This window comes from Uranotaenia lowii, chromosome 1, assembly GCF_029784155.1.
Source record: "Uranotaenia lowii strain MFRU-FL chromosome 1, ASM2978415v1, whole genome shotgun sequence".
In the NCBI taxonomy this organism is placed as follows: Eukaryota; Metazoa; Arthropoda; class Insecta; order Diptera; family Culicidae; genus Uranotaenia; species Uranotaenia lowii.
Window position 1 is genome coordinate 99,947,709 of NC_073691.1, and position 27,566 is coordinate 99,975,274.

Genomic DNA, 27,566 nt, shown 5'->3' on the forward strand with positions numbered 1-27,566 from the left:
GTCAAAAATTCGAGGTCTCTTCAAACTTTTTGAGTGGAATTTAATGCAATTTTTAGATTGAAAATCGGTTTAGCAGGTTGTGAGTTGCACCCTGGTAAAGAATGCGTTGTGACGTCACGAAAATTTATTTTCTTTTTTTCAAAGACGTTCAAGACTTTTTACTTCAACACTATGATAGTATTTCTTCAATACAAGTTCAACACAACAATGTGCTTCAATGAACGAATTCAATTATCAAGTTTTTAAAGAAACTAATTTTTTTTTTATTAACTCAGTTGTTTTCAAACATTTCTAATAAAACATATAAAACAGCGCTTAAAAACGCTTGATTCAAGAATAAACAAACTATCGAACAAATGAAATCCTCATCGATTTTGTAAAAGAATATTTGTGAATTATAAATCAGGTAGTTATCTGTGATTTGAATAAAAATCTTGCAAAAGATCAAGTTCTTCAAATATTTATGTTAGAATGAAAAACACCGCTAGTAGCTTCTATTTATTTCTGGCATTATGTTCAAACAAAATATGTTCCATGAAATAAATGTAATGAGATTCAAAAAATTCTTTGAACATGGTAAATTTAATAGATTAACTTTTTTTATTAAAAAATTCATAAGATTTTCATAGACAATTAATAAATAAAATTAATTAAATTATTTTAATAAAAAACTGCCCTTATTGAAATTTCCACCTCAAAGAATGTCACTAGAAAATCCAAATCGAACCCCGTGTTCACATAAAATCTCACAAAAGAGACTTTGAACTGAATTACAAAATTAAATAAATTCAAATATGTACTAGCACAAGGTCTGCAAAATTTGGGCCAGATTATTCTAAGGAAAGGGGTTGCGCAACGCACCTGAAGTTTGTATGGAATTATGTAGATTTTCTTCGGCATGATAAAAAAACCGTTTTCCGTCAATAATTTAGATCTTTATCAACCAATTTTTCTTTTAATTTGAGTATTTTAAAGCTTTGATTATGACAATATTTCATCTGAGGAACGCTTTTCGATTAGAGTTATCATAAAGCAGCTATAACGTTCAAAATTAGCGTCGATTAACGATCATTCAGGCAGGTATTTTTTGTATTTGACCCATCAGAAGCTAATTTTTGAAACTCAAAAACCTTTTTAGCTAAACCATTTTTGAAATGGGATCTTGAGATAAACTATTTGTCATAATGAAAGTTTTGTGAATGACTATAATTAAAACAAATCAGCCGATAGGGACTTCAGAAATTGATGCATAACTTGGTTTTCATGTCTTTCCAAACCCAATTTCTCATAATTCCATACAAATTTTAGGCTCATTGTGCCCTATTTCCTTGGGCCAATCCCAAATTTGGTACTGGATTTTGTGTTAGGCCTTAGATCTTTTCAAGCTTGCAACTTATAAGATTTTTATTAGATGGCTGATTTAGGCACTCTAGTGTCGATTAACTATCTTTGAAAAGATCGAAGGCTTTGAAATTATCTTTTATTTTTCCTTTCCTTTGCAATTGAAGATTAAAAAGACTCAGAAACACATTTCATTGCTTTTACGAATAAATATTTTCTAGTTTTAGTTTTGTGCTAAATAATATTCACATGATTGCACAAAAAAACTTCGAATGAAATTAATGTTAACAGTGTTGCAAATCTTATCTGCTTATTTGGGCCTTTGAGATTAAATTCCTTTTAATTTTTGGGAATAAATGGATCGATTTCATCACCAAATCACATTATTTATTAAATTTTTAAGCATTTTAAGTAAATTTAGCATTCATTTTAAGATTATACTTTGATTTATTTCATGTGGCTGACCATAAAATTTCGTGACGTCACAACGCTTTGCAAAACCCTGCTTAAAAAAAATGGTGCGTTGTGACGTCACGAAACTGAATCGCTCTAAAATGAATTGAAATCGAAATTTGAAAAAATCAAAAACAGCGATTTGTTGATTGTAATGAGAAGATACTTTTCTGAAATTTTCATAAAATTTGATCAAATGGAAGAGCAGAAAAATGCGGCGTTGTAAAAAAAACTGAAAAGTGGAAAAAGAGGCGCGTTGTGACGTCACGATTCCTTTTGCTTATATTTTATTAACTATTTTTTCTATACAAATACTTTTGGTTTCAAATTGTAGAGAATTAAATTTTGACCTTATAATGTACAATTTTTAACAATGTGCGATATGAACTGTACAACTTACATACAATACACCAAAAAATTGTTTTGCAAACGTTGTGACGTCACGCTGGAATGAGTCATATATATATATATATATATATATATATATATATATATATATATATATATATATATATATATATATATATATATATATATATATATATATATATATATATATATATATATATATATATATATATATATATATATATATATATATATATATATATATCTATATATATAAAAATGAATGTTTGTCTGTCTGTCTGTTCCCTATAGACTCGGAAACTACTGAACCGGATCATCGTCAAAATTTGCATCTGAGGGTTTTTGAGGCCGGGGATGGTTTCTGTAATAGTCCAAACTCCATCCGACTTAAGGGAGGGGGGGCTTCCATACTAAATTTGTAGTTTTTCGGAACAAATTAAAGTCATGACATACATTTTCTCGAGATTTTTTCTTCCTTTGGGCGGTTTGTTTTTCGTTTCCAAGGTCGAGGCGTCGCGAGCCAACGTCGCAAAAGGATAGTAACCGTGGCATAGCATACTGATCAGTGGAAATATTTTGGCGCGTATTTCTCAACCAAGAATATTTTCAATGCAAGGGGTGGCGATATGAAGCCTTGATGTGATTTTTTTTTCTACTTGATTCCTAGCTCATTTGTACAGCACATGGTTATGAATGACGCCTATAGATGAGACGCAGATTGACATGTTGTCGATCGAATAAAACATATATGTAGGTACCTACTTTTTTTTGGCCAAAATCTGAAATTGAAAAGTCATGGCATCTATTTTTTGAGATTTTCTTTTATTTGAGGGGTTTGTTTTTTCGTCTCTATGATCAAGCAAACGTCGTCGCAAATGGATATAACTAAAGCATACTGTTCATTGATCGCTGGAAAAATTTAACAATCAGGCGCCAGTTTCTCAACCAAGTTCCTATGTTTCTTATGCACGTGGGAGCGATATGCAACCTAGATGTGTTGCGGATTGGTATTTTATCAATCGAATCAAAACCAATTGAAAGCTTTGCAAAAATACTTCCATATTTAGTTCGTGTTAATGTAGGTAGCATTCGACTTTTCATTCAAGAAACATTAGAACATGTTCAAACGTTCAATTTTTATGTTAAAAAAAATTAAAAATTATGTTTTCTTCTAGAAATTGTTACTTCGGCCCAAAAACACCACTGAAACGAATTTAGAAATGAAACTGGGAGCTTTTTATTTTAAAAAAATCTGAAAAAACCATCGTACTTTTTGATTACATGAATGATTATTGATTAACATGAAAAGTGTTTTTGTGTTACATGGCTGCATAAAAGAGACTTTTGATCCGCTTCGTTTTTGAAAAGCGAGACTTAAGAACTGATATTCAACTGGAGGCAACATTTTTATGAGAAATTTTTAGTATACCCCTATAGTGTTAAAAACAATATTCCCTCCTGTCAACTTACACGGTGGGGCAAGGGCAAACGTCGATCTTTTAAGAAATTCATTTTCAAAATGATTCAATAGGTTGGAAAGACCAGAAGGAGTTTTCCGAATGTTGAAACTGAAGCGGATATTGAAAATTCTTAAATGTATTTGTAAATGAAGGTCATTCCTGGCATTCGTTAAAAGTGGAGTAAAAACATAAACTTATACTGCAGGAATACTGCAGATATCGGTGAAACTTGATAGAACAAAAAACATGAATACGTATTAAATTCATTCTAAAGCCATTACTCTGACGCATCTGTAAATAAGCTTTGCATTGACATTTACCCCAATATACGGGACAAATGTAAACTTAAAAGTTTGTTTTTGAAAACATTTTTGAATATTTGAATTTCTGCAACTGATATTTTTTTGAATATTTATATTTTTTTGCCTTAGTAAATTTATTTAAAAAAAAAGAAATTTGCACTGTATTTAATACATAACTAATTTAATATATTTTTCATTTCCATGATAAGTGCTGTTTGGAAAAACTTCAAGCTATAATGTCTCATGTCCACAAGTTTGGAATATGGCAAAACAATTTTTTTAACATAATTTTGGCGCAAAAAGGATAGATATTCAAACTGCTTCGTAGGCGAGGATGGTGAAAAAAGCTGTTTGAAAATGGTTAATAAAAATCCTTTTCATCGTTTTTTTTTTTCAAATTTCTTTAGCTTATTTTTTCAACTCCAAAAAATACCCCATCAAAAGCTTTTCAGGAGCTGGAAGTACTAATAATACAGACTATAAGGAATATACTCAAAAAACTGTCTCGATTCACGCTATTCATCGATTTAAAAAATTCTCACTCCATAAACTGCAATTTGCAATAAATTCCAATATGCAAATCTTTTTCGTTCAATTAGTATTATGTCAACTCGAGCATGTTAAATTTGCCTACCTTCTTCAAGCAGTGTGGGACAAAATTGGAAAAGATGGGAGAGCTCCCATGTAAATTTGAGATGAAGAGCTTTTCAAAGAAGGGACCATATTTAAAAAGGGTTTTTTGGGTACAGAGTACAAATTTCAGATCCTGAAAAACGAGTTTAGAGATCAAGTTTCAGTAAATAATATATACCATCTTTGAATTGCAATTCAGAACTACAGCTGCAGCTCTCATTTCAAAGTTGTTGGTTCTGAAGTATGATTTAAAAAAATGCTCTCTAAAATCTAAATTTGAATAAATTTTTACAAATTACATTTGTTTTCGGAAGGTGTAGCAAAGCACAACGGGTCAGCTAGTATATATATATAAATGAATTTCTGTCTGTCTGTCTGTCTGTCTGTCTGTCTGTCTGTCTGTCTGTCTGTCTGTCTGTCTGTCTGTCTGTCTGTCTGTCTGTCTGTCTGTCTGTCTGTCTGTCTGTCTGTCTGTCTGTCTGTCTGTCTGTCTGTCTGTCTGTCTGTCTGTCTGTCTGTCTGTCTGTCTGTCTGTCTGTCTGTCTGTCTGTCTGTCTGTCTGTCTGTCTGTCTGTCTGTCTGTCTGTCTGTCTGTCTGTCTGTCTGTCTGTCTGTCTGTCTGTCTGTCTGTCTGTCTGTCTGTCTGTCTGTCTGTCTGTCTGTCTGTCTGTCTGTCTGTCTGTCTGTCTGTCTGTCTGTCTGTCTGTCTGTCTGTCTGTCTGTCTGTCTGTCTGTCTGTCTGTCTGTCTGTCTGTCTGTCTGTCTGTCTGTCTGTCTGTCTGTCTGTCTGTCTGTCTGTCTGTCTGTCTGTCTGTCTGTCTGTCTGTCTGTCTGTCTGTCTGTCTGTCTGTCTGTCTGTCTGTCTGTCTGTCTGTCTGTCTGTCTGTCTGTCTGTCTGTCTGTCTGTCTGTCTGTCTGTCTGTCTGTCTGTCTGTCTGTCTGTCTGTCTGTCTGTCTGTCTGTCTGTCTGTCTGTCTGTCTGTCTGTCTGTCTGTCTGTCTGTCTGTCTGTCTGTCTGTCTGTCTGTCTGTCTGTCTGTCTGTCTGTCTGTCTGTCTGTCTGTCTGTCTGTCTGTCTGTCTGTCTGTCTGTCTGTCTGTCTGTCTGTCTGTCTGTCTGTCTGTCTGTCTGTCTGTCTGTCTGTCTGTCTGTCTGTCTGTCTGTCTGTCTGTCTGTCTGTCTGTCTGTCTGTCTGTCTGTCTGTCTGTCTGTCTGTCTGTCTGTCTGTCTGTCTGTCTGTCTGTCTGTCTGTCTGTCTGTCTGTCTGTCTGTCTGTCTGTCTGTCTGTCTGTCTGTCTGTCTGTCTGTCTGTCTGTCTGTCTGTCTGTCTGTCTGTCTGTCTGTCTGTCTGTCTGTCTGTCTGTCTGTCTGTCTGTCTGTCTGTCTGTCTGTCTGTCTGTCTGTCTGTCTGTCTGTCTGTCTGTCTGTCTGTCTGTCTGTCTGTCTGTCTGTCTGTCTGTCTGTCTGTCTGTCTGTCTGTCTGTCTGTCTGTCTGTCTGTCTGTCTGTCTGTCTGTTCCCTATAGACTCGGAAACCACTGAACCGATTTGCGTGAAACTTGGCAGGTGGGGGTATTGGAGGCCGGGGAAGGCATGGGGTGGTATTTGGGTACGAAGAATTTTTCTATGAATATTAGCTACCCCTCCCTCATCTCAGTGGGGTGATAGAAAGGGGGGGAGGGTTGCTACCTTACAATTTTTCATATAACTCGAAAACTAATCAAGATATTGGAACAAAATTTGGCACAGAAAGGTATTGGAATACGAAAAATATTTTAATGATTATTTGAGACCCCTCCCCCTTTTTTGTAGAAACGGGGAGGGGGCCTCTTTCATATTTTTTTTTACATAACTCAAAAACTAATAAAGCAAATGGAACCAAATTTGGCATGGGCGGGTATTTGGATACAAAAAATATTTCTATGATTATTTGAGACCCATTCCTCTTTCCAGTAGGGAGAGGGGGGAGGGCCTTTTCTTTCAATTTTTTACACAACCCAAAAACCAAGCAGGCGGGTATTTGGGAACTTGACATGTTCTAATGATTGTTTGAGAACCCTTCCTTCTTCCAGTGAGGAGAAAGGAAAGAGTGAGGGGAATTTCATAGAATTTTTACATCATAACTCAAAAACTACAACAGCAAATGTAACCAAATTTTGCATGGAACGATATTTGGGTACGAGAAATGCTTCTATGAATATTTGGAATCCCTCACTCTTTCAAAGAGGTGGATGAAAAGGGGGAGGAAAGGTCTCCCTTACAATTTTCAGTATAACTACATAGTTGATCGAGCAAATTGAACTATATTTGGTATATGAGGGTATTTGGATTCGATAAATGTTTCTATCATAAATTGAAGCCCCACTTTTTTTTTCAGCGGAAAGATATTAAGAGGGAAAGGGGAGCTTCCATATAATTTTTTATGCATAATTCGAGAATTTATTGCGCAAATGAAACCAAATTTGTCATCAAAAGTATTTGAGTAAGAAAAATACTTTTTCTATGTGAAACAATTCATGTCTTGCAGTAGGATGATAGAATTGGGAATATAGGAAGGGAAGAGGAGGCTTACATTTAACTTTTGTATTTTACAAAATCCGAGAAATGGACAAAACTTAACATGGAAAATCATTTCGGTGGGAATCTATGATTATCTGACACACCATCCTCCTTTCAGTGAATAGGTACATAGGAAGAGGGAGGTGAACCCAATACAATAGTTTTAGCATAAGTTCTCAATTTATGCTAACAAAGCCAACAAATGGAAACAAACATGGCATGGAAAGGTACTTGGTTTCAAGATATCTTTCTACGATTGTTATAGATCCATACGCTTTATAGTGTAGACAGGGGAAGAAAGAAGGAGGGTCCATATAAATTTTGTTGTAAAGCTTAAAAACTTATCAACCAATGGAACTATGTTTGATATAAGAGGATTTTTTTGATCGAAAAAATGAGGTAGAATTATTAAAAATCACGACCTCCATTCAGCAGGGGGTGAAGGTAAGGACAGAGGGGGGCTCTCTTATCAGTTTTTCATCATAAATTCAGAACATATCAAGAAAAAACAACCATATTTTATAATTTAGATTGTATGCGTACGATTAATTTGAGATCGTCCAGACAGCTTCAAGTTATCAGATTTTAACACAAATTTGTAGAGCAAGATTTAGAATATTCGTGTTATCTTTGTGTTGCAATTCGAAACTCCAGCTGCAGCTCTCATTTTATAGCGGTATATATATATTTTGCGTTTTTATTTTGCGTTTGTTCATTCACACTTGAATTATTTGATTGCGGCGTGGGGTAGAGCTTCCTTATCTCTCCTATCTCGTCTACAAATTTTACAAAATCGTTGTCTGAAAACTATATTTAACCTGCCCTTTCGTCATCCATCCAATCTGTTGTACTCTAACCGCTCTCACAATATTTTACCATTGGCTGAACTTTGTAATTTTCCAAACTTGCACTTATGTCTTTGATAATTTGCATTCCTCTCAAATATCTCAAAATCTCAGGTTTACTTCAGGAATTCGTGTTCATAACACAAGGCAGTCTCATCACCTTCTGAGAAGTAATTCGTCAACAAGCCTAGGCCAACATAGGATTTCTTTTGTCGGACCTACGAAGTACAATAATCTACCCGAAGAGTTAAAGATAATTAATAACAGGAATATTTTCAAGACCAAACTGATGCAACACTTTAAGAACTTATTAAACCAATAAACAACGAATCACCAAACTAGTTTTTTTTTTTAATTTGTATAGAATAATTGATTTTAACTTGTTTGTCTGTAGTTTAGTTTAATGTCACCTAATTTTAACTTTTAGTTTAATTTATTTTAATTTATTTTAATTTTTTTTAACTTTTTAATACTCTTCAATTTCTTCCATCGAGAAGTGGATCTCTTAAAAGGAAAACTTTTTTCCACTGAGATTCACTGTATTTGCTTATTTTTTATTACATTCTTCCGCGCCTTAAAGTTAAAATATATTGTGTTCTCAGCATGCGTAAATTTTGTGTTTTTGCTCGCGTTTTTTTTAAATTAAATTTAACCTGTTTGCTGCCAGACATGCTGAGAACTGAAGTGTCCATTACCAGGGGGCTCTTTCGAGCTTTTTGGTGTGGGGGAGTGTGGCGGGCTAAAAAAAAAAAAATATATATATATATATATATATATATATATATATATATATATATATATATATATATATATATATATATATATATATATATATATATATATATATATATATATATATATATATATATATATATATATATATATATATATATATATATATATATATATATATATATTTTTTTTTTTTTTTTGTGGCGTTTAAATAGCTGTGAGAAGCTGACGCTGAAAAGGAAATGTGGGTAGAGGGGTCAGGGAAATAAAACTTTAGAGTAGGCAGCTTAGAATAGTAAGCGATCTTGAGACGTTGGCTATACCATCTTGCACTTCCTTAAGTCCACTTCGGATGAATATGAACTTAAAGCAGAACAAGATAGTGAACTAACCCCTCATGATACCAGTTGGAGGAAATACGTTGGCGGTTTGAGACAGGTCGCTTAATTAATCCCAACGAAACTAACTACAGTATTTATATATAATTGAAAACAATAAAATAAAATGGAACGCTCTCACCATGTTATAGAACTCTCCTTGGGATTCGAAACCATCTTAGGGGTCCAATGTTGAGAGGATATAGCTTGAAGGCTCGTTCGTCATCATCAAAAGGTCACATGAAAAGAAATATGAAAAAGAAAAGAAAAATAGGATATTAGTTCATTTTATCTATCAATATATAATATGAAGCCTAGCTCAAACCAGTAATAATCTAGCTTTAGTATCTTTATCGATATCGTCTACTTATCAAAAGAACTGGAAATGCACAATGCTGTTTTTCTAAAACCTAATCACTTATTCTGGTCAGCCTCTCTGACAAACTATGCTAAGTCTACATAGGGGTTCTATTAAAATATACCGTGTGCCTACTGTAAAATGCCCGAAATCAGTGATTTGGACTATCTACTCATTGTCATTATTCAAAACCGTACATTCTATTATATACTTCCATAGATGAATTTCAAACCTAACCGAAAAACGTAAAAATCTGCACCCATAGAAGAGGTTGCAAAAATCCAATGCCTTTTTAGCACATCTCTGTGCCGATAATGCTCTGAAATGTGCACTGTGCCGAAGACGGTATGTTTGAAAAACCGTAACTGGCATAAGGACTCGGCTCCCAATCAAAATGATGACCACTACATTCAAGCGAAACAAGAAAAACATTTTATGGGATTTCCTTCCTATTGGATAATTCATCCCAGAAACAAGAAAATAAAAATTAAAACCACAGCGCTGTACTGAGAATCGAACTCACATCACCAATTGTAGCGTCTTGCCAATCCGACATTCTAACCAGTGTACTATTCGAGCTTCATGCAGGACGAGGTATATTTGTCATAGGCTTTCTGTTACCGATCAATCACAAAAAACGTACAACGGCGGCTTCCCGGCGTTTGGCCTCCTTTCAATGCATTCCTTTGTCTTAAGATGGAAACGGGAAAGGGAACGGGAGTGAAGGAACGGGAAACCCATTGAATGAGAACTGTGCTTTGCTTACTGCCTGCTATTACATACACACGCTACATATACACAGCTGCTAAAGCCGGGCAGCTTGGCCGGTGTTGTTTGCCGGTAAATTGAAGGAATGTTTTTGTTGTTGCTTTTGCTACATACACACGCACAGCTTAGCCGTGTTTGCCGGTTGATTGAATTAGAAGGATGTTTTGGTTGTTGCTTTTGCTACATTCACACGCGCAGTGCTCGGTTCGCTGGCTGCCTGGTGTTGGCCGGTATTTATTTCCATCCTTCTTCGGCTTGTGATGCGATTGGGAGGGACGCGAAAACGTTTTTATTTTGTTTCATTCAGACATACGCAATTCGGTTACGCTGGGAGGTTAATGCCGGTGGGCGCAAATCGAATCAGTGCCGGTCGCGTTATCTTCTTGTACCAATGATGCTATGAAATTGACTACACGCCATTGGCACAGAGGCTGAATTTTGGGTGTGCTAAAAGTGAATAATTAAATAAAAAGCAAAAAAAAAAACGTCTAACCAAATGAAATACACCTAGGTCTTTTTTTACACTGATATACGTACCGCGTAAAAAAAAACCGTGTAAAAAAAAACCGTGTTAATTCCCGAAAACCGTGTAAAAAAAAACCGTGCTAATTACGGAAAACCGTGTAAAAAAAGACCTTTAAATTTATGCAGCTTTGAAACATGAAACAATAAGACATGTAACTAGACACTTTAGACCTTAGACCTGACACCTGAGACCTGAGATTTGAGACCTGAAACTTGAGACTTTATACTTAAGACATGAGACCTGAGATCTGAGACTTGCGAACTGGTACCTTAGACTTGAGACCTGACAATTGAGACATGAGACCTGAGAACTGATACGTGAGACCTGAGACTTTCGACATGACACCTGAAACCTGAGACCTGAGATCTGAGACCTGAGACCTGAGACCTAAAACCTGAGACCTGAGACCTGAGACCTGAGACCTGAGACCTGAGACATGGGACCTAAGACATGAGACATTAGACCTGAGATCTGAGACACAAAACATGAGACCTGAGACATTAGACCTGAGATATGAGACATGAGACCTGAGAAATGAGACATGAGACCTGAGACATTAGACATGAGACATGAGACATGAGACATTAGACATTGGAAATGAGACATGAGACATGAGACATTAGACCTGAGACATGAGACATGAGACCTGAGACATTAGACATGAGACTTGAGATTTGAGACCTGAGACATGAGACATGAGACATTAGACCTGAGACATTAGACATTAGACATTAGACATTAGACATTAGACATTAGACATTAGACATTAGACATTAGACATTAGACATTAGACTTTAGGCATTAGACATAAGACATTAGACATTAGACATTGGACATTAGACATTAGACATTAGACATTAGACATTAGACATTAGACATTAGACATTAGACATTAGACATAAGACATAAGACATTAGACATTAGACATTAATGTCTCAGGTCTCAGGTCTCATGTCTCATGTCTCAGGTGTCAAGTCTCAGGTCTCATGTCTCAGGTCTCATGTCTCAGGTCTTATGTCTCATGTCTCAGGTCTCATGTCTCAGGTCTCAGGTCTCAGGTCTCATGTCTCATGTCTAATGTCTCAGGTCTAATGTCTCATGTCTCATGTCTAATGTCTCAGGTCTCAGGTCTCATGTCTTATGTCTCAGGTCTCAAGTCTCAGGTCTCAGGTCTCAGGTCTCAGGTCTCAAGTCTCATGTCTCATGTCTAATGTCTCAGGTCTAATGTCTCATGTCTCATGTCTTATGTCTCATGTCTCAGGTCTCAAGTCTCAGGTCTCATGTCTCATGTCTAATGTCTCAGGTCTAATGTCTCATGTCTCATGTCTCATGTCTAATGTCTCAGGTCTCAGGTCTCAGGTCTCATGTCTCATGTCTCATGTCTCAGGTCTCAAGTCTCAGGTCTCAGGTCTAAAGTCTCATGTCTCATGTCTAATGTCTCAGGTCTAATGTTTCATGTCGAATGTCTCAGGTCTTATGTCCAGGTCTCATGTCTCAGGTCTCAGGTCTCATGTCTCATGTCGAATGTCTCAGGTCTAATGTCTCATGTCTCATGTCTCAGGTCTAATGTCTCATGTCTCATGTCTCAGGTCTCAGGTCTCAGGTCTCAGGACTCAGGTCTCAAGTCTCATGTCTAAAGTCTCATGTCTCATGTCTAATGTTTCAGGTCTCATGTCTCAGGTCTCAGGTCTCAGGTCTCATGTCTCATGTCTAATGTCTCATGTCTAATGTCTCAGGTCTAGTGTCTCATGTCTCATGTCTCAGGTCTAATGTCTCATGTCTCATGTCTCAGGTCTCAGGTCTCAGGTCTCAAGTCTCATGTCTCAGGTCTAAAGTCTCATGTCTCATGTCTAATGTCTGAGGTCTAATGTCTCATGTCTCAGGTCTCAGGTCTCAGGTCTCAGGTCTCAGGTCCCAAGTCTCATGTCTAAAGTCTCATGTCTCATGTCTAAGGTCTCAGGTCTAATGTTTCATGTCTCATGTCTCAGGTCTTATGTCTCAGGTCTCATGTCTCAGGTCTCAGGTCTCAGGTCTCATGTCTTATGTCTAATGTCTCAGGTCTAATGTCTCATGTCTCATGTCTCATGTCTCATGTCTCAGGTCTAAAGTCTCATGTCTCGTGTCTCGTGTCTCGTGTCTGAGATCTCAGGTCTCATATTTCAGGTCTCAAGTCTCTGGTCTAATGTCTCAGGTCTAATGTCTCAAGTCTCAGGTCTCAGGTCTCAGGTCTCTGGTCTCAGGTCTCAGGTCCCAAGTCTCATGTCTCAGGTCTCAGGGGTCTCATGTTCCACGTTCTTAGTCTCAGAGCTAAGATTTTCCCAACTTCAAAAAGATTCTAAGTGTTTTCCTTTCAAAAGGACTTAGAATATTTTCTCTCAAAAACCGTGTTAATTCGCGAAAACCGTGTAAAAAAAAACCGTGTTAATTCCCGAAAACCGTGTAAAAAAAGCCGTGTAAAAAAAAACCGTGTAAAAAAAAACCGCGTAAAAAAAAACCTAGGTGTATAACATTCTTCAAGAACAGCATTTCCATCCAATGAGCCTCTAGTTCTTGTAAAATGCTTGATTTAAGAATAAGCCAACGAAATTCATAAACCGCAAATACACACTTACTAGAGCATTGGGGAGGCGAATACCATAATCTTTACCTAACATCGTAATACTTCTAGCACGTTTTCTCTATTTTTAATTCTATAAGACTAAACCAACTAACTATCTAACCAAACGAATCATGCCCTATTGAAAGTATCAACTTTTATTATGGTAAATTGTGATACTTTCACTACCAAATGTTGCGATTGTTCTGCGGAAGGGAGGGCAAGTGTTTTAACTCCCATTCATCTTATCAACATGGATCATGAAAAAAATAGACATCTTTGAACCTACTGCTGAATTTAAACTTAATAAAGATGTCCAGCTCCTCTTCTAATTTAGGCCATATTATGACACCATGTTTAACAAGATTGTGTGTAACGACACTGTCAGGAAAATGATGGTTTGATCTATCATTTTCACAAACATACCCACCGCAGCCGTTAACCCATTGCAACTTAGGGTACGGAAGGTATACCCATTTATATCAAAGTGATATAAATGAGCACTCAATCACGCCCACGGACAATTCGGATACTTCAATATTGTTTAGAAATCTTTACTAAAAATCCATACTTCTTTTTTAAATTTTCAGCTTTATCGCCGAACGCAAAAATGCTATTTGTAGCGGCAATCATAATACAGGCAAGCACCTTAATGATTCGGTCTTGTGCCTCGGTTGGGGCTGAAATAATAACAAACAGGTTGTGCGGAGTTTAACGGTGGAGAACCTGACACTCAATTGAAAACGAAGACAAAAGTAAGAAGAGTGATTTTTAGGTTATTTAATTATATTTATTTATGTTTTTATTTTTAGGGTACCGTGAACCAAAGCAGATTTTTCGATATTCAGAGAACACCATCTTTGACTGTTTCGGCGAGTAATTCCGACCTAAAGGCATCCCATCCACCCTCTTCAATCAGCGTAAAGTTAAGATAATAAATAAAAAGTAAATAAATCAAATAATATTTTTAATGTCTCAGTTGAAAGATCACAATAGGCCATCTACGGATAATTAAAAAAAATTAAATTTACTAAAATTCCAGCACATTTAGGGGTAAATTTTTTTTGCTAACATTTTAGCAAACACAATTTTTTTTACTATAAAATTAGTAAACATTAAGTCAGGACACTTCTTGCTATTTTGCTAAATTTTCTGTAATTTTTTTTTTTTCCTTACTAACTTTTTAGCTGGTCAATTTTTTTTTTTTATGGCGTTTAAATAGCTCGGGGAGCTGACGCTGGAAATGAAAATTAGAATAGGTTGGAGAAAAAAATTTAAAGTTTAGAGAGGCAGCGTAGAATAGTAAGCGATCTTGAGACGTTGGTTAGACCATCAGAACTTCATTATATCCATGGAATATGGATAAAACGCAGTTCAAGATAATAAACCAACCCCTCCCGATACCAGTTGGAGGAAGGACATGGGCGGGTTCGAGACTGGCCTCTACATACTCCCTACGCAACTAACTACATATAAAATTTGCATCAATAAAGGAATCTATTTAACTTATCTTATATGTTTTTCCTTCCTTCGTCGTCGTCGGTTGAACTTCTGCTCCGTGGCTCCGCCCCAATTCCACTGATATTTGTGATGGGTTTCCTAATAGTTGTCTCGGTGTTTTCCAGTCATCAGATGACTCCGAATCGTATGCGTAGGGGTATATGAAAATAAAAGAAAGAGAAAAGGAGAGGAAAGAGAAATATAAAGGAAGGAATTAGTTTTTGCATGAAATAATTGAAATGTTATTTGCTGTTTTTCCCTAATTTCTTGGCCTTTCATTTTCTAAATTTTGAAAGGCGTTGTTTGTTTTTCTTTTTAGAATTTACTTCCATTTCTTTGCTAATCATACTATTTTACCGAAATATGGATGTGAGAGCCTGTTTTGCTTTTTGGAGCAAGCCTATTTCAAACTAATAAAAATTCTAGCTCAAATTAATAGTAGAAGTAAGCTACCTTATTCCTATCACAACATCACAAAATCATGAAAATTTACCAGAATATGGATATAAGCGGCCTTATTCTGCGCCTCGAGTGACGTGACGATTGGCAAGTCACCCCACCGTCACTCGAATCTTGTCACCTTATTCTGACAGTCGGTTAAAGTGAGGTGACAGCACGGTGAGAGCAAGTGACAGATGTTCATTTCCGCTGAGTGACTGGATGAACCCCATACTGTCAAAGTTATGTTATTGTTTTTTTTTTCTTCGGAAAAATTAAAAGTTTTCGCGACTTGTTTCGGCCAAATTAGGGCGTAAATTAGAAATTAGAAGTGCTGGTGGATGATGAGCAGATGCAAAAGTTGTACCGTCTGCTGCAGGACGTTCTCAAGGATAAAAAGAGTGAGCTGGCTTCGAAGGTTGTGATCGCGCTGCTGGAAACGTGCACGGACGGAAATACCAGCTGCGCCCGGGAGGATGCCATGAATTGTATCATGATGGCCCTCGCCGATCCGAACACATTCCTGCTGGATCCGTTGCTGTCGCTGAAGCCGGTCCGGTTCCTCGAGGGAGAACTGATTCTAGTGAGCTTATTAACGATTTGGTGTGCCCGAGAAGCTGCGGCTGCTCTCGTTCATGCAGCTGGCCGAAAGCAACCCGGGCAGGAGAAGGTCTAAATCGGCGAAAACGATGTGGAACCGTTCACTATCGAGGTGCTGAAGACACAGGAAGTGCCTCACGACGGGCCTATATGCGATCTGCTATGAAGTGGTCCCGAGGATACACACGGTTGGAGAGTTTCGGGATACACACGGCTGGGAAGTTTTGAATCGAGTCGTTGGCTCGGATGAGGTTTCATAGGCCAATGCGCCTTGCGTGATGAATAATAAATTTTTAAATTAAAGTAGAACAATGTATCAGAAACTAAATGTATTTTTTTTTTATTAATATGATTGAAGTTCAACAATCGCTTAACTGTACGTTAGATGGTGACCTGATGCTTTTTTGCTCATATTTATTTCCAAACGCCTCATGACCCACAGACCAAACTGTCAAATTTTCAATTTGTTTATGTTTTTCCTGCTCGAGATTTGATTTTTTTTCAATCAATTAAATTCGGTGCCAAATTTCAATATTTTAACAAGTCAGTAAAGTTATTTTCGTCTTGTGCTGCAAGTTGCTGGAAATTCTGTTTGCGCGAAAATCGATGGATGGCCTTAATTTTATTCCAATTAAAAGTTTTTCTAATCCCAGAAAAACTGCATGAGCAATCTGATTGTGTTCAAAATTAACAAACTTCATTGTAAATAAATACATAGAACCAAAATATTCCATTTTGTATCAATTTTCCGTTCAATTTCTCTCTCGTCGCAACCTGAAAAGGTACCGACAATTGTCACCTAAAATCGTCACCCGAATGCGACGATTCTCACCCACGGTGACTACCAGAATAGGGTAAGAACTAAAAAAGTTCATCCAAAGTGACGTTCCTCACCTAAACCGACTACTGGAATAGAGTGACTTGGGTGAGTCGACTATCGTCACGTCACTCGCGGCGCAGAATAAGGGCCAAGAGCACATCTTACCGTTTGAGCAACGCCCTACCCTACCTTCCTCACATAGTTGAATGAGATTTAAAAATTATCAAGACTGTTTGCTTTGAACTATAATACTTTCAAAACAACTCAGGAGACAGATCCGTTTCACAAACCTTAAACAACAGAATATCATTTCCATCCAATTAGCCCCCAGTGATTGAAAAAAGCTAGATTTAAGAATAAGCCATCGTAATTCATAAACCGCAAATACACATCCACTGGAGCACTGGGGAGGAATATGATATTTAAATATGTTAACCTAATCCATTCCAACTTTCCAACTAATTGAATACCTATATCTGAAGAAAGAAAAAAAAAACTCCACCTCCGAATGATCTGTAACATAGAAAAGAACATTAAGAAAATAGAAAATAACAATAATGGCCCTTATTCTGCGCCTCGAATGACGTGACGATAGTAGAGTCACCCAAGTCACTCTATTCCAGCAGTCGGTTTAGGTGAGGAACGTCACTTCGGATGAACTTTGTGAGTTCTTACCCTATTCTCGTAGTCACCGTGGCACAGTGGTTTAAAACTCGAAAAACGTGATCATGGGCTTTTTGATGCCTTAGATGTCAAAATAGCTTAATGACATGTTCTACAATGTTTCATTATTTTTAATTGCACATATTTTGCCATTATTATTTTTCTGATCGATTCACCTAAAAGTGAGATATTCTTTTTATTTTTTGAATTTGTCATCCAATCAAAATGATGTGTTCAAAAAACTTGTAGACAATACAATTTTAAAAAACTTTGAAAAAGACTTTGAAGCTCTATCCCTCAAAACAACAGATTTATAAACATTTTTCTAAAAACTAACCTCAAAAAACGAAATTTTCGTTTAACTTTTTTCAAAGCGACTTTCGAGTCTTACTTTATATGAGAGAGTTGTGAAAATTGTAAAAGTGCACAACTTCATTGTAGGTGTCAAGTTTCTATCTTGACGTTAAATGGTACTTTATGTGAAATTACGTTTTAAAATTGCATATTTTCATTGATCCATATCTCTAAAAGTTGCAAACTTATGAAAACAAAATTATATGCATTTGAAAGGCACATTCTTGAGCTTTAATGAACATATAATTTCATTTGTATGTATCAGGTTTTACTACTAAAATCATTTATCTGAAAGATGGTAGTTTTGAAGTTTTTGTTAAGCCAGCCTTACAAACTCTTGCTTTTTAGCAACAGGAAGGATGAAATCTTCTTTTTTTTTTTTCTATTCCTACCGTTGACAAGTGAAGACGATAGTTCTTAATTTGTTAAGTTTGAAGAGTTGGCCCTGTCTAGAAGCGTTAGTTCCATTATAGTTAGTAAATCATTTGTCTGAAAGAAGGTAGTTTCGAAATAATGGGCATTTTGCGTATTTTATCAACACACATCTTTAAAAATTGTTGCCCTTTTAACACAAAAGTGGCATAGATGCATGATTTTGTAACCTTTAATTTTCGTGGCTATCTTTAAAGTTTTTTCTTTATTTATAAAGTTTTATTTTTGGTTAAATAGTTGTGTAAGAGAGTAAATTAGAATGAAATATTAAAATTAATATTCATGATCTTCTTCTTCTGATTGTTCTAAATCAAGTTTTTTTTCGCATCGGCAACAAAAGAAAATGTGGTCTTGGTTTAGATTTTCTTAGGCTCGTTATAAGAGGGTCCGAAGATTCGAGCATCCGATGCATAAGGTCGATGTTTGTTGCTTGCCTTGAAAATTTTCGAGTGTGATGTTCTCTAAAATTTCAAATATCCTTATTCCTAAACTCTTGAGCGTCTTCGGATAATTGCCCAAAGGGTATTAAAAAGTGTATCTCGATTTGAGCCCCATGAAATAAAATTTTGTGAACTGCTGCGGGTATATATGTAATACCACGGATACAAATTGACTAGTTTCATGGCCGTTTTCTTAGAAAACTTATCGAATTTTTTTACATTTATTTTCTGGCCAGAAGCCAAAACTAGCAGAATACCACCGCATCGTTGAATGACTTCCAAATCTCTACCTTAAATTTTAAAAGTTAGTACAGAAAAAACAAATCGTACTCTATAAGTACCATTGATTTCTGCAGATTTTTCAGATTCTTGCTGTATTGCCATCAGGTCTTTCAGATAAATGATTTACTAACTATAATGGAACTAACGCTTCTAGACAGGGCCAACTCTTCAATCTTAACAAATTAAGAACTATCGTCTTCACTTGTCAACGGTAGGAATAGAAAAAAAAGAAGATTTCATCCTTCCTGTTGCTAAAAAGCAAGAGTTTGTAAGGCTGGCTTAACAAAAACTTCAAAACTACCATCTTTCAGATAAATGATTTTAGTAGTAAAACCTGATACATACAAATGAAATTATATGTTCATTAAAGCTCAAGAATGTGCCTTTCAAATGCATATAATTTTGTTTTCATAAGTTTGCAACTTTTAGAGATATGGATGAATGAAAATATGCAATTTTAAAACGTAATTACACAAAAAGTACCATTTAACGTCAAGATAGAAACTTGACACCTACAATGAAGTTGTGCACTTTTACAATTTTTACAACTCTCTCATATAAAGTAAGACTTGAAAGTCGCTTTGAAAAAAGATAAACGAAAATTTCTTTTTTTGAGGTTAGTTTTTAGAAAAATGTTTATTAATCTGTTGTTTTGAGAGATAGAGCTTCAAAGTTTTTTACAAAGTTTTTTAAAATTGTATTGTCTACAAGTTTTTTCAACACATCATTTTGATTGGATGACAAATTCAAAAAATTAAAAAAATATCTCACTTTTAGGTGAATCGATCTGAAAAATAATAATGGCAAAATATGCGCAATTAAAAATAATGAAACATTGTAGAACATGTCATTAAGCTATTTTGACATCTAAGGCATCAAAAAGCCCATGATCACGTTTTTCGAGTTTTAAACCACTGTGCGTGGGTGAGAATCGTCGCATTCGGGTGACGATTTTAGGTGACAATTGTCGGTACCTTTTCAGGTGGTGACAAGATAGAAATTTTAACGAGAATTTATGTAAATCACAATGTAAGGCTCTAAATGGTTAATTATACTAATGAATGATAGTTTTGGAAATAAAATTAAGCAAATTTATTAGCAAATATGATTTTTAAATAAGGTACACCGGGGTAAGTGTGGACGGGTTTTCGTATAGTTCAACTTTAAAAAATCATAAAAAAAATCAGCAGTGGAGCAATTTTGATAAATTGACGATCAATGTGATGCAGAACATGTTTTTTACAAAAGCTGAAGAGATGAGCTCGATAGAAGCAAAGCGAAAAAAGTTATCACGCAAATCGTTATGGACGGCTGGTGTCCTCACTTACCCCGCTTTGTGGGGTAAGTGTGGACGGTAGGTTTTCCCTTTGATTTCTCAGGAAATTTTCAAAAAATTTGTGTTTTCTTGGTTGAATACGTTACTTTATTGCTTGAACCGTTCAAAATTTTGAAAAAAGTTCATGATACTACTATAATTATAGTGTGTAATTTATGTTACAACACACGAGATCCGATTTTATCAAAAACACAGAACAAATAAGTACTTTACTCAAATTTTCATGATCCGAATGCTTAATATAGCTAAATAATACAACTCATAAAGGATGAAGGACAGAAAATTGAAAAAATGTGTAAACATCAATCCTTTTTAAGCCGTCCACACTTACCCCAGGTAGGGGTTGGAGACAAAATTTTAGTTTTTTGTAAATAAACTCTTTTTTCTTAATTTTTAACCGCCGTTTCTTTTCCTAACTGGTTGTTTGGAATGTAAGGATTTTTTTTTTCCTTGTAGGGGAGAGCCCACTGCGACCAGTAGCTGATCTATTGTGGTATTTACCCCGCGTTACTATATGCTTTCAGGTTCACCTGCACTATTGATTGGAGTGACAGTTGATTGCTGACTAAGCATTTTATCCCAATCGGGTATAATATCAAAGATGTATGATATAACCTTCTTAGGGCTGATATGCAACCATATGTCTTGTGCGCTTATTAACTTTGCCCCAAGTACTCGCTCTCTCCTATTTAGGAGGGCGCAGCAGTTGCATAGAAGATGCTCTGCAGTTTCTTTTTCGAACCCGCAGAACCGACAGTCATCGTTTTGAATTATGTTTATCCTTTTGAGATGCTGTTTTGTTGGACAATGTCCGGTCAAGAGACCTGTGTAAGTACTTAACTCGTGCTTACTCAAATTCAACATGTTTTTGGAGAGTCGTGCGCTTGGATCAATGAATCTTTTTGCCTGAGTTGCTCCCTCCGCTGTTTTCCAGTTGGAAACAATAGTGGTGCTTTCCCAGTTCTTGAGCTCCATAGTCAAGGCACTTCTCGATACTCCGCAGAAAGGTTCAGGTCCAATCAACAGTCCCTGAGATCCTTCCCTAGCTAGTTGGTCTGCTTCTTCGTTCCCTAGGATACCGCAGTGGCCTGGTACCCAGAATAAAGATACTCTGTTCCTTATGGCCAGGTTTCTTAGTGCAACTATACACTCCCAAACTAGTTTGGAGTAACATGTGAACGTACTTAGTGCTCGAAGAGCAGCCTGGCTGTCAGAGTATATGCAGATACTTGTGTACCTGTATCCCCTTTTCAAACAGGCTAAAGTGCATTCTAGAATTGCTTGAATTTCAGCTTGGAATACTGTTGGCCAGTTTCCCATAGGAATTGAGATCCTGAGTCTAGGTCCGAAAACCCCTGCCCCAGTTCTATTATCAATTTTTGACCCATCAGTGAAGAATAGGATAGATCTGGGAGGAACCGCAGGTCCACCTGACTCCCACACGTCCCTATCATTGATAGTTACATTGTATGGTATGTCTAGGTTAAAAATGGGCTCCATCCAGTCATCATTTTTCACAATAAGTGAGTTTAATTTAAATTTCTTTAGGATTTTGAGATGTCCTGTAAGATCTCCTTCATAGAGCGTTTTGTGTTTGGAGAGTCTCAAGGCACTACGTTCCGCCTCTAACTCAATGAATTGATGTAGAGGCAGAATATTAAGTAGTGCATTTAGAGCCTCATTCGGTGTGCTTCGCTTAGCGCCAGTTATAGCTAGCGTTGCTAGTCTTTGAAGCTTTGCTAGTTTTTTCTGGGCTGTAATTTGCATAGTTTTGGTCCACCATACTAAGGAGGCATAAGAGATTTTGGGTCTTATTATAGCTGTAAATATCCAATGGATGATTTTCGGCCTTAGTCCCCATTTTTTCCCTACTCCTTTCAGGCAGACCCATAGAGCTGTTGTAGCCTTAGCGATTACATGCTCTATCTGTGGGTTCCATGATAGCTTTGAGTCTAGTACTATGCCTAAATATTTCACTTGTGATTCGAGGTTTAACACTTCCCCATCTAATGTTAGAGGTTTTAGTGTAATTTTTCGTCTCCTAGTGAAGGCTATCACGGTAGTTTTGGAAGGGTTTATGTTCAGTCCCTCTTCCCTGCACCAGAATAGTGCGTAATTAAGTGCAGATTGCATTCTATTAGACAACACATTCTCATGTTTTCCCCGAACTATAATAACTACGTCGTCTGCAAAGCCAATAACTTCGAATCCCATGGATACAAGTTTGTTTAGGAGGTCGTCCACTATCAAGGACCACAACAACGGTGATAGAACCCCGCCTTGGGGACATCCCTTCGTTGGTGTGGCTTTGATTGTAAGCCCTCCCAAGCTTGCATAAATGGTTCTGTTTATTAGCATGGCACTGGTCCAGTTAACGATTGCCGGGTGGCACCCTCGTCTTTTCATAGCTGTTTCGATTGAAGTGTGAGATGCGTTGTCGAATGCCCCTTCAATGTCTAAAAAAGAAGCGAGTGCTATTTCTTTTGCCTCTAGAGTCTTTTCTAGTTTTTGTGTAAGGGTATGTAAGGCCGTAACCGTGGACATACCTTTTTTGTAAGCAAACTGGAAGTTGTTAAGCTTACTTAAGCTAAGATACTGCGATTTAATATACTCGTCAAGTATCTTCTCCATTATTTTTAAAATAATGGACGTTAGACTGATAGGTCTGAATGCCTTAGGTTGAGTTTTATCTTTTTTCCCTGGTTTCGGGATAAAGATCACGCGCACCTTTTTCCACTGAGTTGGAATATGACAGAGGGTCATACTGGCGACGAACATCTCTACCAAGGCAGGTATTACCATTTGTTTAGCTTGCTGTATTTGAATTGGTATAATTCCATCTTCACCAGCCGCTTTAAATGGCTCGAATGTACTTATTGCCCAGTTAACCATTGAAGGTGTAAAGATTGTGCGTGATTTGCGAAGTGCTTCATCACGTCTGACATCCCGAGTGAGTCTTTCAATCGGAATGTCATTAATCTCTGTTCCTTCGATGGATTCCGGGAAATGCGTACTTAGTAGTAATTGAAGCGTTTCATTTGGGTTTGTAGTGAACTCCCCATTCTTTTTCTTCAATTGACCCAGTCCATTAGAATGTTCTTTTGATAGAACTTTCTGGAGTCTGGCAGCTTCGGGTGTAGTTTGCACGGTTTCACACATGTGCTTCCAACTACTTCTCTTAGCTTTTCGAATGTTTTTATTGTACTCAGTTAGGGATTTACGATAATCGTCCCAGTTTGAGTTAGCTTTTGCTTTGTTGAAAAGTTTTCTTGTTTTTTTAAGGATTGTTCAATGAGTTTTTCATCGTGAGCCAGCTGGTTTAGGAGAAATTTGCAATTGAAAAAGATGCACATCAACTCGACATCGTAGTTGAAAATAGAAAATTCCGAAAAAGTCGCTGTAAACAACCGTTATTGTCTGAATCGTATCTTTTTCACAGTTATTGGATAGATTACAAGTAAATTGAACATTCTGCATAAAAAGTTTGAAAAAATAGTGCACAGTATTGTTTTTATAGCCATCGTCCACACTTACCCCGCATCCACACTTACCCCTGTGTACCTTATAATGAAACTTTTTCATTGCTATCTCAAAATTCAGATTTAATTGAAGTTTGATTTTCGAACCGTTAAAACGATGAAATGACGAAAACTTTGGAATTCAAATATTATAGTACTTTTAATTTTATTTTCACTTTTTAATAATATGCTATGCAAAGATTTTTTTTTTCAATAAAAAAATGTGTAATTTAGGTGAAGGATACAGGTGAAGATTCAATTAGCTTGTTTGTTACGGGACTTTAACGATTTAATAAGCGACAAGTAAGAACATTTAAAAACGTTAAAGCTGAAGCACATTTCTGAGTTGTTTTCGAATTTAAGTTTGAAAAATACAATTTTATTGTAAATTGAAAACCGGATTTAGGTTTATGTAACCGAAATTTGTCGTTTGAATCTGATGCTGCTGCTGCTGCTATTTCGTTGGTTTCGATCAATGCTCGGCATTCCCTTATCTCCTATCTGGCAGGCGATAACAACTTCCGGCATGCCACGGGGGTAACTTCAGTTGAGGAAAATATATAAACCGGCAGCATTCGCCATTACTAAAAACGAAAAAAAAAACTTAACTTCTCTTGGATGATCGAACAGTTTCAGGTACAAAACACAAATTATTTTACATACCTGATAAACCTTTGGAAATGGTTAACAAACACCGCCTTTTTGTGCGCTGGGTTTTTGGAGCAGCAGCCGTCGGCATCTGATTTTTTTCCCCGGCAATATGACCCAGATCCGAACTTAGCTTTGATGAACGAAATTTCCACTTACGTCGCACAAATCGTCCGTTTTTCTTCCTCAAGCAGCTTGCTGTAACCGTACATCCGATGATGGCCATTTTCGAACCGAAATTCTAAAAACTTACTTCGGAAAATCCGAAGCGAGAGCAAAATCCAAACAACACTAGCAAAATTCTACCATTTTGACAGATGTGTTCATTCGGTCACTCACCTAGAGTGAACCTCTGTCACTTTACCCACAACGACTCCGGGAATAAGGTGACAAATCTCACGGTGACTCGAGGTGAGGTGACAATCGTCACCTCATGCGCGGCGCAGAATAAGGGCCAATAAAAGGTCAAACAATCATTTCTGATCGGACCAGATTGACCATGTGATTGAGCTTTAATTAAAAGCCGTGGGACCGGCATCTAGGGGTTCCGTTTCACTTATGGTCGGAAGTGATCCGTTGATGCCTATAACAACGTTGAATTGTGATACTCTCACTATTCTATATTTAATGTTGTTATACGTCAAGGTATACCCATTTATATCAAAGTGATATAAATGAGCACTCAATCACACCCACGGAACTTTTTAGCTGGTCAAATTTGAGCAAAATTTTGCTAATTTCCGGCCTCGAAAGTTTTGTGTGTACGTATGATCATTCTAAATATGTTTTTATCGATACGGCGGTTTTATCATGTAAAAATAGCTCGCAATTGCTTATAGACCCTAGCTTAAGTATGAAATTCGTCTAAATGTTTTATACACCCTTCGCTTTGTACTGTATGTCTCATATGTGTGAGTGAGATGGAGATAAAATTTCCCCTATTTTTTGACAAAGGCTTATGTTTTTCGCTATAGGAGTGAGTGAATAGCTATCCGCATTCTTCCTCTTTTAGTGTTTTGCATCTAGACCGTTTTCTTTGTTGTGGAGTAGGGTAAATGTACCCGACCTTGGCACCTAAGGCATGGTTTACCCTTTTTTCAACATTCCAACCTTCCTGTTGAGTGCATCATAGAACATCCTTTGAAGAATTTACTTGCTAACTTGCTTAGAGTTGTAGCATTTCAATCAATGGTTCAGGTGGGATTGCGCACTCTTGCTTTTCAAAGTAACAAAACTTAAAATTATCCCCGAGCGCACGCTTTGTGAGGAACGAACGACAAAGCAGAACACCGAAAACACGGACCGACGGCAGAGGAAAACTTTTCGCACGCCAACAGATGCGAATTAATATAAGGCGCACCACCGACGGCGGCCGACTCACTTAGTTGTTGGGCGTTATCCCGTTCGGTCAGCAGCGCAGTCAGCTGCAGTGGCGTATAAAGTTAAAGTGCCAAGTGACCAGTTTGTGATACGATTTGCTGTGCGGTTCCTGGTAATCGTCTTGGACGCTTTCGGAGGCCGACTGTCAACCTGGACGCTGGGACGCACGGAACACGGGACGGACCGTGAGAGCGATCGGGGCCCGCTGGTTCCGCTAGAAACCGCATTGCGCGGAATCGGTTGTTTTCACGACCATAAATAAAGTCTTGAAAGAGTACCTGAAAGAAGATCGCTCTCACACGCCTGAGTACGCGCAAGCAGAAAGGCCGAGTAAGTTTTTACCAAAATTGAAACCTACAAGAAGTTCCTAAATGCCGTTGGTTTTCGCCAGAATCACCATCGGCCTTTCTTTTGACCTCTGGTTTTTCGTCGGAAGTATCCGGATTCAGCCGAGGGAAGCTGCCCTGCTGGTCCGTGAGAGCTCTCACGTTAGTGAAGAATTGTTTGGCCAATTAGTTTTGTTAGCTTTTCTGTAATACAAAATTGTTAACTAAAGAGTGTTAAAATCTTTTTTTGAACCATTTTCCTCACAACAAGCTGCGGATCCACGACTTCCCGCTAGCCGCCGGGCAAAGTAACGAAGTGCTGGCAAATTCCTCCTGGGATTTGGCGCATAAGCCAGTATTTTATTGTGGATTTTGTTGTTCAAGATTTTCACTTTTTTAATAGCCACAAAAACGTTACAGAGTTCAACAAAAATATGTTTTCTTTATGGAACTTTCATTATTGTGAGCAAAATGCATGCAAAGTACTCACTGCGGTGCTCCAATTACTTGGCCGCCGTTCCAATTGTTTGCCGTTTCGATGATCCGATTCTTGGCCACCAGCAATGTGCAATAGATCTTTACCAACAATGCTCAATTGACAGTTAACAGAATCGTTGGCTATTCTGAATATAAGGCCACTAACAGAATGACGTCAGCTGAGCGTAAAGTTCTATGCGACGATGGAACACCGGGCTTCACTCATACAACAAAACTGCTTTTGAAAACATTGATGAAATTTGGTTGGAAGGGAAGCACAAAATAAGCTTTTATTTCAAAAAGTCGGAAGTCCAGAATTTCCGCAATTCTTTTTTTAATTTTTAAAACTAAAAACTTTTAAAACTTTTTACTCATTCAAACAAAGTGATGATTATAAACACCTCAGGTTGTTTCAGAATATTTGTGTATGAACAAGAATCATTGGTTTATGAATGACAACCAAACCTTCATCAGGGGGACCGATTCAGAAACGAATTATGTCCGCGAGTGGGTTGAACTTTCTCTTTTTTATGAACATTAAATCCCTTTGATGAAATTGTTATGTTCGAAATAACAGTGTATCAGCTTTCGGTAAAATGGGTAAAACCCGATCTTATTAGTTTTGCTCTTGTAGCAGATTCTCTGAGAGTCACGATTGAGGTAGGGCCCAGTATTGTATACAATAGGCTTAATACAGTTCAGTTCTAATTTGGCTTTCAACGTATCAACTTTGTTTTATTCATTCCCCGTCATCACACCCGTCTTTACTGCTATTTAGCAAGTTATAAAAGTGGCACGTGGATGAAATTAGTTTTTTTTTTCGAAGAAGTCGTGATAATTAATCACAGCGTGCATTTTATTATCGGAGTGATATAATCACAACAGCAGCAAAGTAATCTTATGAAAAGTTCGTTGTTTTAGTGAAAATCAATTTTTGATAAAAATTAGGATTTTCGCTGCGAAGATCAAAGTGTGATCCAGTAGTAGTGAATTTTTGATTTCCGTTTAAAAGCCTCGCATCTTGAATCATCTGCA

The 27,566-nt window shown here is 37.0% G+C and overlaps 1 protein-coding gene across 4 annotated transcripts in view; it reads left to right on the top strand.

Moving 5' to 3' along the window:
• LOC129747123 (calpain-D) overlaps positions 1-27,566 on the top strand; it is a 450,101-nt gene that overhangs the window by 330,255 nt on the left and 92,280 nt on the right. The window lies entirely within an intron of this gene.